At 39.6% G+C, this 19,590-nt stretch overlaps 1 long non-coding RNA gene and 1 pseudogene across 1 annotated transcript; both read right to left on the bottom strand.

Annotated features, from left to right (window-relative positions):
- Window positions 1-19,590, bottom strand: part of LOC127421804 (proteinase-activated receptor 3-like) — a 44,977-nt pseudogene that overhangs the window by 15,366 nt on the left and 10,021 nt on the right.
- Window positions 8,442-11,354, bottom strand: LOC127422021 (uncharacterized). Its single transcript, XR_007894127.1, has 3 exons — window positions 11,261-11,354; window positions 9,876-10,035; window positions 8,442-9,009 (listed from the first exon to the last, which is right to left on the bottom strand). It is a non-coding gene; the product is annotated as an uncharacterized LOC127422021 (long non-coding RNA).

Below are 19,590 nucleotides of genomic sequence, written 5' to 3' on the forward strand. Positions count from 1 at the left end.
GTCCGTTCAGTGCACTGAGTAACCCACGGGTTCGATGGCTGAGTCTGGAATCTCCGCAGACATCCAAGTTTCTGTAAGGCAGATAATGCAGCAGTCCTCGTTTCTCGTTGGAAAGAGATCCGTGCTCTCAGCTCACAGAGCTTGTTGTCCAGAGACTGAACATTTGCCAGTAGAATGCTGGGTAGCGGGGGTCGATTTGCGACTGCCGGCTCTCTGTCGTGTTTGAAAACAGCGGGTCAGCATTGAGGTATTTCTGGTAAGTCTGGTTTTCGGTGTGCTATTGAAGAGCCAAAGTCCAATGTGTTTGTCTATCGTAGACAATAAGGCAGATGACATCCAAGATGAAAAACAAGAATTGTAGACCAAACAAACAAAAAACTGCAATATTGGGTCGGAGCTCGCAGCGCAGCAGCCATATTCGCCGCCATCTTGAAGCATCAAGATGCTTACGATGCTTATAGCGAACATGAGGATGTTAACAATGTGACTCTACCCACCCTAGCAACCAGGCCAATTGGTTGCTTAGTAAGCCTGACTGGAGTCACAGCACGCCCTGGATTCGAATTTGCGACTCCAGGTGTGGTAGTCAGCATCTTTACATGCTGAGCTACCCAGGCCCCCGACATTAATGTCTTCTAAAGTGAATTGATCACTTTGTGTGCGAAAAAGAATGTGCCAGGTGTTGACAAATGGCCAAATTTACCCGAGTGCTCCTGTGAGGCAAGCACGTTGACACATTCCTTCGACTCATTGGTTGTGTGTCTGTCACGCATCAGTTCACGTGCCATCACGTTTACGTCATGGGAGCAATCGGGTAAATTTAGCCATTCGTCAACGCTTGACTGGAAACAATCTTTTATAGATTAAAAAGTGCTTAAATATCATTCTTTTTCGCACACAAAGTGATCGATTCACTTTAGAAGACATTAATGTCACCACTGGAGATAGCATGGATTATGCTGACTATCTGTGCTTTTTGGACCTACAAATATCTAATCACCATCCACTCCCATTCTAAGGACCTGCTGAGCCTGGATCTTTTTCTACAAATCTTCAAAAGTGTTTTGCAAAAGAAAGAAAGTCATACACATCTCAGATGGCATGAGGGTGAGTAAATTATCAGAGAATTTTCATTTTTGGGTGAACTATCCCTTGAAGCATAATTGTAAGATTTTGGATGTAAACACACTCCCTGTCCTGCTGAGTTTAGTTCCAACCCAAATAATTCAAGGTTTTTAGGATCACTTGATAACTATAGGCATGTGTGTAAGAGCAGGAACTAAACTAATACATTTATATTTCATACTTCTAAAAATATAAGTTAGCATGAGATATTTACTGTAGCTGTTTGCTGCAATATAGTCCATGAAGAGAATACTTGCATAAATGTCATGGAATAGTTTACACTGTTAGCAATCAACAAAGCTAAACAAAGGCAAAGGAAGAAGTCAGCTGCAGCTAGGTTCTTGAGGTAGACAGTGACACTGGACTTTACTTGATTGGTGCAGAAATACACTCGCATTGTGATGCAATTCAGAGCTAGACTGATCAGAAATACTAGTGAGTAGCCAAATATGAAAGCAGGGTGGGTTGAGACATCTGTACAGTTACAGGAAGCTCGTGTGTAATGGGTGGTTGAAGTGAAGTTGGTTGAAGGAACTCGTGACTCCATCTAGATAAGCAAGAGACAGATAAGTTTCATTCAGTTTGTTTTGTTTGTTTGTTCTGAAAGCAGGTTTAACTGTGAAATATACAGGCTACAGACATAAACTCGAAAAGGGAAAATGTCAAAACATTTCGATGCCATTTACATTGTTTACTCAGACTGTTCACACAACTGCAGAATAGGCTATGTCACAGTGTGACAGTGTGATAACATACCGTAACCAAAGTGACAAAATAAATTTCCAGGTCCAAATTTGAAATCAATCAAAATTTGATTGATGTGTGCTTCATAAACTGAACGGCAGTATACAGCTAAATGTCTGTCATGCCATATTACATATGATATGTGAAGAACTCCTGTCATTTATACATTTATTATATTGTTATTAGAGCTGTCAATTGATTAAAATATTTAGTCTAATTAATTACAGTACACAATGTGCCGATTAATTAATCAAACTAAAAGCAATTATTCAGGAAACAGAAATTAGTTCATACTCCCAACATTCCTTAAAGACAAGTAATTAGGTAGCATTTCTGGTCTCAAATTTGAGCTTCTTTCTTTCATGCAATTTATAACTCTGTGATGTGTCTCTATTTCTGCCATGATGGTTCTTTTCCATAACATTAAATCTGGTAATAAAGAGTTAGTTACTGGTTTAAATTTTATCTGTATGATGAGAAAAATCATATTCATAAAGCAAGTCCTAGGGCTTTATTTTTTTTATACGACAGTGCGCAAAGTCTTATCCAATTTTCGTAAGAATGCTAATTATAAGTGCAATTTTCATGCAAGAGCAAGTGGCCGTGGGTGGGAGTGTTTGCGCTATTTGTGGCTCTATGTGGGTGTATTGTATGGTGATTAAGTGCCGTAAAGTGCAATTAGCTATTTTCCTGAGAAATAGGTCATTGCGCCAAGACCTTTCAATATCAAAAACCATGCCTGTTTTCAGCGAAATTTCTAAATTACGTTCTTACATTTGTATTTGTTTGGCGATTCCACCAGCAGGTGGTAATAAAGTTCATGTCCAAACTCTTAAAATATAGTGGAATATCAAATTAAGTCCCTGACAATGACTGTCGCTGTTTTATGAAACAAAAATGTATGAGATTTGTGTTAAAGTATCTATAGGTCATGGTTTATTTTTCAGTTATCATTAAATGTTATTAATTATTAATGTTTACATTTACAGGTGCATCTCAATAAATTAGAATGTTGTGGAAAAGTTCATTTATTTCAGTAATTCAACTCAAATTGTGAAACTCGTGTATTAAATAAATTCAATGCACACAGACTGAAGTAGTTTAAGTCTTTGGTTCTTTTAATTGTGATGATTTTGGCTCACATTTAACAAAAACCCACCAATTCACTATCTCAAAAAATTAGAATATGGTGACATGCCAATCAGCTAATCAACTCAAAACACCTGCAAAGGTTTCCTGAGCCTTCAAAATGGTCTCTCAGTTTGGTTCACTAGGCTACACAATCATGGGGAAGACTGCTGATCTGACAGTTGTCCAGAAGACAATCATTGACACCCTTCACAAGGAGGGTAAGCCACAAACATTCATTGCCAAAGAAGCTGGCTGTTCACAGAGTGCTGTATCCAAGCATGTTAACAGAAAGTTGAGTGGAAGGAAAAAGTGTGGAAGAAAAAGATGCACAACCAACCGAGAGAACAGCAACCTTACGATTGTCAAGCAAAATCGATTCAAGAATTTGGGTGAACTTCACAAGGAATGGACTGAGGCTGGGGTCAAGGCATCAAGAGCCACCACACACAGACATGTCAAGGAATTTGGCTACAGTTGTCGTATTCCTCTTGTTAAGCCACTCCTGAACCACAGACAACGTCAGAAGCGTCTTACCTGGGCTAAGGAGAAGAAGAACTGGACTGTTGCCCAGTGGTCCAAAGTCCTCTTTTCAGATGAAAGCAAGTTTTGTATTTCATTTGGAAACCAAGGTCCTAGAGTCTGGAGGAAGGGTGGAGAAGCTCATAGCCCAAGTTGCTTGAAGTCCAGTGTTAAGTTTCCACAGTCTGTGATGATTTGGGGTGCAATGTCATCTGCTGGTGTTGGTCCATGGTTTTCAAAAAACACAAAAGTCATTGCACCCGTTTACCAAGAAATTTTGGAGCACTTCATGCTTCCTTCTGCTGACCAGCTTTTTAAAGATGCTGATTTCATTTTCCAGCAGGATTTGGCACCTGCCCACACTACCAAAAGCACCAAAAGTTGGTTAAATGACCATGGTGTTGGTGTGCTTGACTGGCCAGCAAACTCACTAGACCTGAACTCCATAGAGAATCTATGGGGTATTGTCAAGAGGAAAATGAGAAACAAGAGACCAAAAAATGCAGATGAGCTGGAGGCCACTGTCAAAGAAACCTGGGCTTCCATACCACCTCAGCAGTGCCACAAACTGATCACCTCCATGCCACGCCGAATTGAGGCAGTAATTAAAGCAAAAGGAGCCCCTACCAAGTATTGAGGACATATACAGTAAATGAACATACTTTCCAGAAGGCCAACAATTCACTAAAAATGGTTTTTTTTATTGGTCTTATGATGTATTCTAATTTTTTGAGATAGTGAATTGGTGGGTTTTTGTTAAATGTGAGCCAAAATCATCACAATTAAAAGAACCAAAGACATAAACTACTTCAGTCTGTGTGCATTGAATTTATTTAATACACGAGTTTCACAATTTGAGTTGAATTACTGAAATAAATGAACTTTTCCACGACATTCTAATTTATTGAGATGCACCTGTACAACTGTATTTATGATCTAATTTGTATTGGCATTTTTCCATCTGTTGTCGTAGAGGGATTTTCAAGTCACTGCAAAAGTGGCCAGTGGAAGAAGTTGTAGAGGGTAAAATGTCTGGATCCTGCCTGATGTGCTACTCCAACCACTTTATGTCGCTGAGTGATGACTACTAACTGCAGCCTGTGCCAGCCAGACATCACTTCAGTCTAATACACTAGACTTCACAGAGGATAAACTGCTGCCAACTCCAACAGTAAGACATGGGATAATTCACTGGCCACTGCCGGAACCTTGGACTTAAGATAGCCTTTTCCAGAAATGAACTGCCACAAGCTTCCAGCCTGACTGCGATGCCTCTCACTGACCTCTGCCTACATCATCTTGGTCATAGGATGAACTACACTCTTAAAATGGAATACATATACAATAAATTATTTGTCAAATAAAGCCTTCATCAGCCAAATAACAAAGGACAATGCATCTGTGTGCACTTGCACAGTTAATTCAGGATGGGCTTCAAAGACTTTAAGTCATTAATCTAATAGTTCATGCAAAATCCTTTTGTTTAAACATTGGCCACCAACATCTACTCGGTATACTATCGGCATAATATTCATGCTGTTTAGCAAGAGGGGAACATCCTATGGAGTTTTGTGTTCCTTGCCACAGTCATCTTTGGCTTGCTCACTGGGGGTCTTAAGACAAATAATAATAATAAAAATTATATATATATATATATATATATATATATATATATATATATATATATATACAATTATTTTTAAGGCATAATCTACAATCTTGTTTTGTATCAAACCGCACAATGATGACTGTAAGACATTACAGACATTACAGCTTCATTTTCTGTTACACTATCATTTTCTGTAAAGCCGTTTTGAAACGATGTGTGTTGTGAAAAGCACTATACAAATAAAAATGACTTGACTAATCATTTCTGTTTCCTGCACAAGCCTATTACGTAACAAATTAACGAAATGGCTTGAACAAAGATTCGTTCATTTTGCTGAACAAGGTCAAGTCAGTAAAATGATCCAATCTTCCCATCACTATTAGGTTTAAAGCAAATTAGTACTTTTCAGGAAGCTTCGCTCATGCAGTGTCAATACATTTATTAATATCTCTGTCTTGAATAATTAATAAACTGTGCAATGTGCAATCATTAGTACTGGAGGGAAAGTTAACATAAGAATTGATGCAAAAATGGCTGGGAGTGTTAGTCAGTAATTCAGCAGAATGGGGTCAATTTCTATTGGTTGCTTTTGGTGTGAAAAAGATCAATATTTAAATACTTTTTAACTATAAATTATCGCTTCTGGTCAGCAGCAGAAAGCGTGTGTGACGTAATCGCATTGGCATGTTCACGTGAGTACAGGGCTGTTTACAGCTGAGTAGGAGGAATGCTGTACAGAAGCTCCATTGGTTTTTATCTGTATTTTTATCTGTTTGTTTACTCAGAATGGTGCGTTTGTGTGCTTATCCTGGATGTCTCAACCGAGAGAAAAACGTTAGCTTACGCCTGTAACATGCCAACGCGAATTTGTCACATGAGAGATGTGTATGCAGCACTCCCGTGAACGCGTACACTGCTGCTGTCCGAAAGTGATGGTTTAGAGTTAAAAAGTATAGATCTTTTCACAACTAAAGTGATCGTATTGCTTTAGTAGACATTAATTTAACCCGGTGGAGTCGTCTGGATGACATTTATGCTGGCAGTCTGTGATTTTTGGATCTTCAAATGTCTGATCCCCATCCACTTGGATTTTAAGGACCTACTGAGCTAAGATATTTTTCTATTTTTCTTCAAATGTGTTCTGCTGAAGAAAAAAGTAATACACACCTGGGATATCATGAGGGTGAGTAAATGATGAGAGAATTTTCATTTTTGGGTGAACTATCCCTTTAGGTTAAGCAAACCCTTAGTGACAATATGCTTACAATTATATCTAAAAGTGTTCTTGAAGGGTTAGTTCACCCAAAATGTTTTAATTCTCTCATCATTTACTCACCCTCATGCCATCACAGAATGTGTATGACTTTCCTTTATCTGCAGAACACAAAGGAAGGTTTTTAGAAGAATATTTCAGCTCTGTAGGTCCATACAATTCAAGGGAGTGGTGACAAAAACTTTGAAGCTCCAAAAAGCATATAAAAGCAGCATAAAATTAACCCATAAGACTAGAGCAATCCAATCAGTTTTGGGTTAGAACAGACCAAAATATAACTCCTTTTTCATTATGAATCATCACATCAGCAGCCTCCTTGGCAATCATGATTTCAAGTTCGATTACGCTTCCTAGCGCCATCTAGCGCTCTGTGCATGCGTCAAGCACTAGGAAGTGTAATTGAGATGCCTAGAGACTGCAATGGCAAGATGTACAGTAAAAAAGGAGTTACATGTTGGTCTGTTCTCACACAAAAACAACTGGATCACATCAGAAGACATTGATTAAACTACTGGAGTCAAATGGATTAATTTTATGCTGCCTTTATCTGCTTTTTGGAGCTTAAAAGGTCTAGCCACCATTCACTTGCATTGCATGGACCTGCAGAGCTGAAATATTATAAAAAAAATAAAAATAAATAGTTTGTGTTCTGCAGAAGAAGAAAGTCATACACATCTGGGATGGAATGAGGGTGAGAAAATTATGAGAGCATTTTAATTTTTGGGTGAACTAATCCTTTAACTTAAGGGATTCACTGCAACTGGATCAAGTTCTATTTGCATACACTGCAGAAAAAAGTATTGTGTGGTGTATGCAGGACTAGAATATACATCTGTCCAGGTTGACACTGGTTAAGGCCAACACCTGAAGTTTTCACCTGCAATAAAACAAATAATGCAATTCAAATATTGCCATATTACCCACTTCAGTATCAAACCTTATCTGGTCACAGGAGTATTCCCAATAATGTAACAACTCTTATGATGCCTTTAAAACCCTATAAAGGTTTTTGTATCCTGGGCAATACAGCATTTGAGGGGTTGAAGTGAGGAGCAGTGAGTAAGTTGGCTTAAATGTTTAAAAAACTTATGTTAAAAAATAGCAATAAATTAATTTATTTTCATAAATTAATTTATGAGATATTTTTATTTTCTTGCCCTTTTAAGGGTTAATGATCAGCAGGCTTACAAAATATTTTACAAGTACTTTTTTCTGGAGTAATTCATGTGCATCAGTAAGTGTACAGGCAACATTTATGTCCATTGACATCCATTTTTTGATTTGTGCATGTATGCTTCATCCATGCATTTGCAAATGAAAAGTTTCAACAATTAAAAAAATATTATTGTATAAAAATGAAGCAAATGAAACAGGGATAAGGCACTCGACGTCTCTCTGAAATAGAAAAATACAAGTACAAGCAACATTATTAAGCAGTATTATTAACAGTCCTAGTACTAATCAGTCATCATCATAAATTCATCATATTTAATCCTAAAAGACACCAACTGTTTCCCAGCACAATTTATAGGTACCACAGATGACAATGTATTTAAAAGTATGTTATATTGTACACGTTTTCCTACGGAAGGCCTGAACCGCAAGGTGGAAAAAAAATAACGTAAAAACTTCCTGAGCCTAAGTCTTAAATTGTATTCTCTCAAGGTCACGTGAGGCCATGCAAGAACCCACATAGCAAAATTGGTCTGGCCCAGTGGCGGCCCACACTGCCCACTTACACTCGGCCCACGTATAGCAATGAATTACGGTCCACGGGTGGTCCAGATCTGGTAGCCAGAACATGGGCCACATATGGCCCAGAGCATAGCCACATCTTAGCCAACTGCATAACCAGAGCTGGCCCTATTCTGGCCCTATGTTAGCCCAGACAAGTTTTAGCACTGGCTCCAGATGTCAGACTCCACTAAACCTTAACCAAGCCACTTAATACACACCTTTGCCATATTTGGCCCAGATGAAAAATACCTCAATGACAACAGTTTTGAAGAAATATTTATTAATTCTTCACATGAAGCCATTTACACATGACAATTTACAAAAATGTAAAAATGTCCTCTGAATCTTTCTTCCTCTCCTCTTTTCCAGTGCCAACTATCCTTTAAGTAAACTTTAATCATCATAGACTAGGAACATATTAGAAGTGACACTATCAACTTTTTTTGTTTTTTTTTTTTTTTTTACAAATTACTCAGGAGTTTACAATAGGTGCACCCAAAACATTCAAGATCTGAGCAGGAAGAAATTTTCAACTTTCAACTGGTGTCATTTATGGGCAACTGATGTAAAAATGTCCTTTGTGAATCTTCCTCTCCTCTTTTCCAGTGCCATCCTCTCCCTTTTTTCTCACAAAACTCTTGAACATCTGTGCCATTTCAGTACATGAACCAGCTGAACTGCACCCAACTACTGAAAGTCCATGCCATGTTTCAGTCTGTTAACTTGTCGAACTCTCCACAAACTCTTTTCTTTTTATCCTCTCTCTCCTGCCACCATCCCTACCCGGGGCCATAAGTAGCCATCTTTTGATGGTGGATTCTATCTCTTTGTCCGAGACCACAGACGTCAAGACGGTTATGCCTCACAGCAGCTGAAACATACATGCACACATGGTTTCAAATAAAATGTTTGTATTACTAGCTAATGTGGCTTCTGAACTTTAAAAAACAGTTCCACTAAAACAGAACCCAGGACATATTGACAGACATTCTGGTGTAACATCTACAGGCAGTGACTGTAATTTTGCAGATCATTTCAATAATTAGCTGGCACCATCCTCCTACCAGGTTCCAATAAGGCTCCAGAAGAAAGCAAATCTGAGCAGTTGTATCTCACAGAGCCACGTGCAATCAAGTACAATCATATGACTGTACTTATTTTTAAATTTTGTGTAGCTCATTGTGATACAATGCATTTTTTGACAATATTACTTCTGGAAAACACAATAAGGACATTATTAATCATGTGAACCAGTCATGGATGCCTATATGCTTTCTACTTAAATTAGTCAATGTGTGTAGATATCACACCAGAATGCCCCTCAATAAGGCCTGTTATTCAGTTGTAGTGAAATTGTACTTAAAACAGTCAGCAATTTCCACTTCCCAAATCATTTGTCTAAATAAATAAAAATTACTCCCATACCATATAAAAGATAATTGTTTCCTCTCTTTTCCCCTGCTCATCACCTCACCTCTTCTCTTCCTCCACTCTTCTCGCCTTATCCATTCGTACTTTCCTCCCTTCTCTTCCTGTCCACTCTTCCCCTTATCTCTCATACTGTCACCTCCTCTTCCCTCCTCTTCTCCCATCCCATCCCCTCCTATTCCAGTTTCCTCATCTTGTCCTCCCCTGCTTTCTTCCTCTAGTCCCGCATGTACCTGAACTATTAGTTTAAATAAATTTTGATGTTTTTTAAACATATGAATGACACTACTGGCATCAAGGTCAACTTACCAATCACAACATATCGTATCTGTAGGCCCAGGAAGCCAATCTTTCCGTTCATTCCTCTCATGTTTATATTCTTCGCCAAGGAGTTTGTCATCAGTGCATGCATAATCCTCCAAACACACTCATGAACGTCTGCCCCACCTTTGAGAGCCAGTGTGTTTACCTGAAATCATTTCTTGATTAGTTTTTTTTTTCCAGCAGTGGTTTAATATTTAAAGGGATAGTTCACCCAAAAATTAATTCTTTCATCATTTACTCACCCTCATGCCATCCCAAAAGTGTATGACTTTCTTTCTTCTGCTGAACACTAATGAAAATTTTCAATAGAATATCTGAGCTCTGTTGGTCTTTACAATGCAAGTGAAAGAGTACTATAACTTTGAAGCTTAAAAAACACATAAAAGCAGAAAAGTAAACCATTAAATGCCATACATATTCATAAATGTCTCCTGAATTGAGTTAATCGATTTTGGGTGGGAATAGATAAAAATGTAATTACTTTTTTCCTATAAATCTTCACTTCCTTGTTTCAAACATTGTAAATTGAGTAAATTGATGATACTTTAAGTGTAGAATGATTAAAAAAAGAAACCTGAAAAAGGGACTTAAATATCGATCCATTTCTCACTTAAAGCAATCATATCAATCACTTTACATATTAATTTAAATACTCAAGCATATGGATATCTTTTCTGCTGCTTTTTATGTTTAGTTTTTTTTTTACTTCAAAATCATGGCACCCATTCACTTGCATTATAAGGACTTACAAAGCCGAATATTCTTATAAAAATCTTTGTGTTCAGCAGATGAAAGTAAATCATACGCATATGGGATGGCATGAGGGCAAATAAATGATGAGAATTTTCCTTTTTAGGTGAACTATCCCTTTAAGTAAACTTTAATCATCATAGACTAAGAACATATTAGAGGTGACGCTATCAACTATCAACAGACTTACTGTTTAATAAAAGCATAATCATATCCAGCAGCATGTGAATATATAATAATCTTCGTAATGCTTTTATTCTGTGCGTGATCACACATATTGTTTACTTGATAATCATGTTTCATGATTTGTGAATATTCATAGCAAGAATTAGTCACTAGCCGAGCAGTTTTAGGAAATGTGGTAAATAAGGATGAAAATAATTAACTGGTAAACCGTTAACCGACATTAAGAATTTTGACCGATTATAACTATCAGTTAAACGTTCCAAAAAATGGGGGACAAGAGAGTGCTGGGGCGAAAAGGTTGAACCGTACTAGATTATACGACAAATAATGTAACAGTTGAATAGTCACTGTCAGAGGGGTGGGACAAATCCTACTTGTACAACGACTGAACAGCAATAAAGAAATTAATATTGAGCCAGAGCGAGTACTCTTACCTTGTGCCGTCATTTTTATATTCAGTACTTGTTTAAAAACTATCTGTGAAAGCAGCAGGTACAGCACATTACTTTCACGGATATACTGTATCATAGCAACCAAAGTGTCTTGAGTTTAAAAAAAAAAAAAAATGCAGCACCTCCAAAGTGCTCAGGTGCTCCCAACTGGCCGTTTTCAGAAGAGCGCCGGGCATTTTCAGCTAGCAAAAAAGCGCTTTGGTTGACATACAGTAGATTAGGAATAAAATATTAAGCTTGTGTTTACGTGACGGTTGCCCGCGCAAAATGCCCGCCGTACTTTTAAAAAGTATTTCAAGGTAATCTATGAGAGGGCATGAAATACATCACCAATGATGTCATCTAAATTTAATTGAAAAACAGATTAAATGGATGTTTTTCACTAACCACTTTGCTTGTTTTATTCATTGTAATTGTTTTAGGCAACTGTAAAATTCACAGCCTCGTCCAACGTCAGTAGGCAGGATACTCTTTCGAGTGACGTTACAGTGAAGTAACGTGGCCTACATTGATTGGATACTAATACATTTTAAAAAGTCGATACGTAAATTGGTTGGATAAGAGTCCGACGAAATTAAATCGTTGTTGCCGTTCTGGTTATCGCTAATCTGTTCAAAGTACAAAAGGCACCATACTATACCTTTTTTTTTTTTTTTTTTTTTTTTTTTTACTATATTTCAGCACATGACAGTCAACCTCTTTTGAAAGCTTGACATGTCCTCTGCAAATACATAATACAAAGTTAAGGAAGTTACATTTGATCTCTTGTAAACGTGATTTTTATTGACACAAAGCCAACATCATACAGTGCTGTAACAGGTTGGAACGTAAACGCCCACTTTTTAAGCGTTTTTTTCATCATAGACCAGTTTTTTGTTTGTTTGTTTTTACAACAGAAAAAAAAAAAAATGACAATACATGTAAGCACAAAGGAAAGCAATATGAAATAGTTAATAAATCTGTAAATAAATGATTCAGAAAAAAAAAAATCACTGAAAAAGATCAATGATGTAAATTAAAGGCATAAATTCTTCTTTAATTTATATCATTTGGCTTTGCTATGTAAAGCATTAACATAGGTTTCAAACACAACCATTATAAAAAGGTGAAAATAGACTAAAATTGTGCATGAAATAAGACCTTCAAACAATTAAAGTTGATAGTTTGAAGTGGTATAAATTGATGCTGGATTGATGGATGGATTAGCTTGAAACCGTAAAATCCATTTTGATAAAAATCTGACTGTATGAAAATACTGACACCTAAATCAAAAATATCTGAAACTACATTTTAATTTCGAGACAAGACCGACAGTACATATGTGGCCCACAGTTCTATATTTGACATTTGGGCCAAATATTTTTCAAAACATTTGGCCCACATCTCGTTTGCCGCACCAAAAACGGTACCACATCTGCCATACTCGGGCTATGTTCGGTTCACATGCCTTCTGCCAGTGCCGGACGAATGCCAGCTGTGCCAGCTTCATGCCAAATCTGGGCCACATGTCTTTGCTATGTGGGAAGCAGACATGTGAGCAATGAGCTCTGCACAATTTGCTAAATTATTTAATTATTTTCATGTTATAATCTGATGAAATTCGATACACCCAGTTACACATTTGCTCTTTGAGGTAAAACATGGCAAAGAAGTCAAAATCATTGGGCTCTGGAGACATTAAAAGACACTTACGTGTTCAGGATGAAAGCCCCGACAGGCCAACAGACCGGGGACTCGATTTGGATGGTGCAGCGGGAGAAGAGATCCAGAGTCAGTTGTACAACATATCGGTGATGATGATGAAGGTTCTTGCTGACTTGGAGGATCTCGCTGTAATACGTCGATCGATTACGCCGATGGAAATAAAATTCTCTGAGTTAGTTACAAGTGTGTCAGATGCTGAGAAACTAATCGATTATTTGGAGTCTTCGGAGAGGGAATTAACCACTAATCTGCCCACAACCAAAGTTGATCTGGAACGTAATCTTGAAAAGCTTGAAGATCTTGAGAATAGAAGCTGCAGGAATAACATCAGAATTGTTGGAATTCCTGAGAACGAGGAGGGCAGAGATATGGTGAAATTCCTAGACGAGCTCTTCCCGAGTCTCGACATGCTCCACAAGCTGGAAATTGAGCAAGCTCACAGAGTCCCTGCTCAGAGATCTGCTGAGGGAGACAGGCCCGATTGATCCTGGACAAATTTCTGAGGTCATCCGATAAAGATCTTGTGTTGCGCCAGGCGAGGAGCAAAGGAAAGCTTTCTTGGAGGAATCATAATATTTTATTGTTGCCGGAATTTGCGAGTTTGACAAGAGAGAAACGTGATCGGTTGAGGGAATGCAAGAAACTCTTGCATCAGCGTAAGATCACTTTTGCATTGATGTTCCCGGCCAAACTGAGAATAGAAACGAAGGACGGTCGCAAAGTATTTACATGTCCCAATCAGGCAATGTCTTTTATAGAATCAATAGGTGAGTAAACCATTGGATGTTTCTCATGTGAGTGGGTCGACTCGCTGTACTTACTCTGGCTTTTGAGGAAGCTGGGCGTCATTTTGGTTTCTTTTTGATTTGGCTCCGCCTAGCAGCTGGAGTTTGTTTTGTGAATAACACTTTCTTTAAAGAAGCTTTTGCATTGACGGAAGATTACATTTGCATGGAAGTTCCCGGCCAGTTTGAGAGTGGACACTATGGATGACCTCAAAATATCTACATGCTCACACAAAGGATGTCTTTTATAAAGTTGACGGATTGAGTAAGTCATGGTATATACTTTTATGCGGCCTCCGAGCGAATTGACTTGACCATCCGGGGAACCGGGATGTCAGTTTTGTTTCTTTTTGTGTTGGCTCCGCCTAGCGGCTGGAGCTTGTTCCATTTACGGGACACTGGAATGATTACGTCATCCGCTGAACTCATAACGGCTGGCTCACTGAACATTCGTTTGTCTATCCATGAAACTGAATGGTTTTATATCAGCTGAAATTTGTTTTGTGGAGGATTACACCTTTAAAACAGTTCTTTGAATTAATCTACATGTTCTTTGTGTTCATTCTTCCTTTTGGCTGGGGTTTATTTTACAAATATTTTCTGTTATGTAATTTTGCTTCACAAATTTGTGAGGCAAAATTGTGCAATCCGATGGCAAAGTTGTCGTGGGGGCTCGTGGGCGTTCATGGACCTTTTGAGTTTAGAGGGATTGTCGCCGGTTGGTGCTCTCGTGCGTGGGGTTAAAGCGCACGTTTTTCTTTTTTCTGTTTGTTTTGTTCGGGGGAAGTTCGGGGATTGATTGTTTCACTAATGGGGAATGTGGTCTGTATAATTTTGTTTTTGTTATTTTTTTAATTATATCAATATGTCAGTTGTTAATATGAGTGTACTATCTCTCTCCACATGGAATGTAAATGGTTGGGGCACCCCATAAAAAGAAGGAAGGTTATTACTTTTCTTAAACGTAAGAAATATGATATAGTGTTTCTTCAAGAAACACACCTTTCTCTGCAGGAAGCGGAAAAATTTGGGAAGATATGGGGTGGGCATGTTTTCTTTAGTGCTGGCTCAAGTAAGAGCAAGGGAGTCATTATATTGGTAAATAAACATCTACAATTCAAATGTCTCAAACAGATTAAAGATAAATTAGGAAGAGTAATTATTGTTTTAGCTGAAATTCAGGGGCAAAGGTTGATTTTGGCTAATATTTACGCACCTAATGCTGATGATCAGGGCTTTTTTATAGATCTTGAAGGGATGTTGCAAGCCGCTGGCACCCCTCATGATATAATATTGGGAGGAGACTTTAATCTAATGATGGACTCAGTTCTCGATCATAGTGAAGCAAAAGTGTGTAAGCCCCCTAGAGCAACATTGACGCTTCACAGGATGTGTAAAAATCTTGGTCTTACAGATATTTGGAAACTTTTGAACCCATCTGGTAGGGACTATACATTTTTTTCATCAGTCCATAAGATTTATTCTAGAATAGATTTTTTTTTTATATCCAAATCCCTCATTTCATCTGTTGTGGATTGCTCATTTGGAAACATTTTAGTCTCAGATCATGCCCTGGTGAGTTTAGAGGTGGTACCACATACGGAGAAAAAGAAATCATATAGTTGGCACCTTAATGTGTCCCTTTTGCAAAATCCTGAATTCCAACAAATGATAAAGACTGTGGGCATGGCTTGGGAGGCACTTAAGGCGGTTCTTAGGAGCCGGATCATACAGTATGCCTCATTCACCAAAAAATCCAAAGCACGAGAACTTGTGGAGTTGGAAGGAAATATTAAAAATGCCGAAGCAGAGCTGAAGCGCCGTTTGTCATCCGATGGCCTCAGAGAATTGACTTGATTGAAATACAGAAATAATACTATTTTCTCGCAGAAAGTGGAGTTTTGGCTATTCAGGGCAAGACAGTCATACTTTGAGTTGGGGGACAAAGCAGGAAATTTTTGGCTAGATATATAAAGCAGATAGAGTCTTTTTCTACCATTCCCTCAGTGAAATCTGCTGGTGGTGAAATATTTACCTTGGCCATTGATATTAATAGTCCTTTTAAAGAATTCTACTTTGATCTCTATAGTTCCATGTCTTCGTCTACTGATGAAGATATTAGAAACTTTGTGGAACCATTAGATCTCCCTAAACTTACGACTGAGCAAAAAAATTCTCTAGATTCTGAGATAACCTTGGAGGAGCTTGGGAGGTTATTAAGGCCTTACCTACCTTTTATTATTTGTCTCTGACCCCAGTAGATCTATGCCTTGCCTCCACAGAATTATTAATACCTTTTCTAAGTTTTCAGGATATAGAGTCAATTGGTCTAAATCCAAAGCTTTGGCTCTGACAGCATACTGCCCAGAAACGGCTTTCCAGCCGGGTGCTTTCCAGTGGCCCAAACAGGGCATTAAGTATTTGGGTATTTTATTTTGGGCAAATTTGTGTGATTTACTTAGAGTTAATTTTTACCCCTTAATAAAATGGTTTTCGAGCGATGTGGGCAGGTGGGCTTCATTACATTTATCTATGATTGGGAAGGTTAATGTTATTAAAATAAATTGTATTCCAAAATTCAATTACTTACTGCAGTCTCTCCCTGTAGATGTCCCCCTCTCTTATTTCAAGCAATTTGATAGCATAGCAAAGTCCTTCATTTGGAATGGTAAGCGTCCCAAATTACATTTCAATAAGTTACATAGGCCGATTGACAAAGGTGGGCTAGGCCTACCCAAGATTTTATTTTATTATTATGCATTCGGTCTCAGACATTTGGCTCATTGGTCGCTTCCACCTGAGAGAGCCCCTCCCTGGTTCTGTATAGAACAGGAAGTTCTTGCCCCTATTTCGGCACTGCAGAGCCTTTCTATCAAATTAATCGGAGAAGCTAAGTTACATCCTGTTATCTCGCACTTGATCTCGGTATGCACAAAAGTGTCCAGACTGTTTAATTCTGACATTTTTTAAATGTTGCCTCAAGCATATGGCTGAACCCCAAATTATGCATCAACAAGTCCCCTTTTTGCTGGTAAGAGTGGATTGGGAGGGGGGTTACTACACTCGGTGACCTATATGAGAATGGAGTGTTGAGATCCTTTCAAAATTTGGTTCAACTTTTTGGGATTCCTAGATCTCAATTCTATAAGTATTGACAGCTGTGCCACCTGCTCTGTACTGTTTTTGGGAGTAGTTTACACCCTCCTAAAGCGGCAGATACTCTGGGAGTGGTGTTACTGCTTTTGGAAAAGGTCATGAGGCATCGGTGTATTACTTCCTACTAATTCAGAGTCTGGGGGACGGAACTTCAACTTCTCTTAAGAGATTATGGGAGAAAGATCTAAATTTGGTGTTGGAGGAGGGAGTGTGGGCTGAGATTCTAAAAAAATATCAAATCTGCATCTAGAGATGCAAAGGTTCACCTCATGCAATTTAAGATTTTACATAGAGTCTATTGGACCCCCTCTAGATTGCATAGGCTTGGTCTTAAAGACACACCCACCTGCTGGTGATGTCAATCAGAAGATGGAGACACAAACCATGTCTTTTGGGGATGTGTTAAGATGCAAGAATTTTGGATGAGGATTCAGAGTTGTATGTGCGAGGTTTTGGCCTCTCAAATTTTATTTTGCCCCAGACTCTGTATCTTAGGAGATGGGGCAGTTATTAATTTGGAGAATAAGCACATGAAAAACTGGGTCCTAACTAGTATTATGATTGCCAGACAGATCACTTTGAGGAGTTGGAAGTCGGCTGGAGCACCCCTGTTTCAGGAGTGGTGTTCAGAGATGGCCAGAGTGGCAGCTCTTGAGGAGGGGGTATCCAGAAGACTGGGGAGTCTAGACATGTTTGTGAAGAAGTGGGGCAAATATCTGTCTTTTTTGGAGGGCTCTCGGGGAAGGACAGTGGAGAGAGAGGTGTAGGGGTTTTATGTGTGATTTTTTTATTTTTTTTATTTTTTTAATTAATTAATTAATTTATTTTTGTTGTGTGTCTATGTTTGTGTGACCACTGGAGTGTTGTTGGGGGTCGGGGGGGGGGGGGGGATTGGGGGGGATAGTGGGGGTTATATTAGTTATATTGAAAAGGGAAAATTATGGGGTCATTGTTTATTAACTTTCCAGTATGTATTTCACAAACTAGTTAACAAATTACCGAGAAGACACCGCTTAACTCCACCCTGTTTGCAGAGCCACGGTCAGTTCTGTAAACAATGGAGTCGGAGTGCACTCTGCTGGACAAACTACGTTATGACACCAATTTTAAAGCATTGTGTGGCAGTGGGGGTGTGGTTAAGCATCCGTCCGGAGAGAGAGAAAGTGGTAAGGGTGCTTGCACCTGAGCTAGATTATGTTTAACACCTGTCTCTAATTCCAGTGAGCATGGGGAGAGCGGCATATAACCAGCCACGCCACCAGCAGCAGAGTGAGAGTGTCTGGCACAAGAAAGGCCACGGTGTACCTGAAGCAGAAGCAGTTTAATCTGTTATGTGTGTGAAGCTGATGTGTTGAGATTATTACGTTCCTGTGAAGCTGATGTGTTTGTTTGACTACCTGCTGTGAATCTGACAAGTTTGTGAACTTGAAAAACCTTGAAGTGGCCGATTAAAATTCTTACCTGTGCCAGAAGAAACCCCGCTTCCCTGTGTCTACTTCCTTCTTGCTGTTGAGTTGTCTCACACATTGTTTTCTGCATTATATATTCTGAAAAAAGTTTTTATATCTGCGCATATCGGTAAACATATATGCTGATACCAATATATATCAATGAAAGGCTAATATATCGGGCACTACTCCATTGACTTTATGAAGGACAACGCTTGGTGTGGGCATGTGAATGTTTTACAGCCATCCTTAGCATCTATTCTCAATTTGGCCGGGAATATCAGTGCAAAAGTGACTGTGCCAGAAGAAACCCCGCTTCCCTGTGTCTACTTCCTTCCTGCTGTTGAGTTGTCTCACACTGGTACCGAAACCCGGGATCCTGAAGTACGCCCCATGGAGTCCTCGCAGTTGGCCGAGTTGGCCTACACCAGTCACACCAACAGTCTCTGCTTGAGCTATGTCAAGACCAGGATCGTTGGTTCTTTGAGATCCTCAGAGCTCAGGCAGAGGACCGGCATGTGATTCAGAGCCTCCTCAGCCAGGAGAGAACCCCAGCCGTATCCCTGGACAGCCACAGCCCCCTGCCCCCACCCACGCTCTTGAAGATGGGGGTGGATGATGACCCGGAAGCCTTCCTCGATTTATTCGAGCGCACCGCTGAGATCTGGAGCTGGCCACGTGATCAGTGGGCAGCCAGGCTCCTCCCGTTGCTGTCCGGGGAAGCCCAGCTTGCTGCCAGACAACTGCCGGCGGCTAACCTCCTGGCCTATGAAAACCTCAAAAAGTCCATCTTGCAGCGGGTTGGCCGTAGTCCGAGCAGTACCGCCAGCTCTTCCGAACCATGAAGCTGGAGAAGAGCGGCCGCCCGTTTGCCTTCACCCAGCGGCTCCGAGACGCCTGCTGGAAATGGCTGCTGGTGGGGGATTGCAACGTCAAGGGAATTGTCGATCAGGTGGTGCTGGAGCAGCTAATCCAACGACTGCCAAGAGGAACGCGCAGTGGGTCCAGTGCCACCGCTCGGTGTCGCTGGAGGAAGCTGTCCGACTGGCAGAGGACCATATGGCGGCGTACCCGATGGCGGAAGAGATCTCGCACTCCCACTCTCTCTCCTCCCCCTGTGTTTTCCCCACTCTCTTCCCCCTCCCCTCTTCACTCTCACTTTGCTCTCTCCCCAGAGCCCGTTCCTGCCCCACAGAGGCGAGGAGTCCCACCACCGAAG

Source organism: Myxocyprinus asiaticus, chromosome 31 (assembly GCF_019703515.2).
Source record: "Myxocyprinus asiaticus isolate MX2 ecotype Aquarium Trade chromosome 31, UBuf_Myxa_2, whole genome shotgun sequence".
NCBI lineage: Eukaryota > Metazoa > Chordata > Actinopteri > Cypriniformes > Catostomidae > Myxocyprinus > Myxocyprinus asiaticus.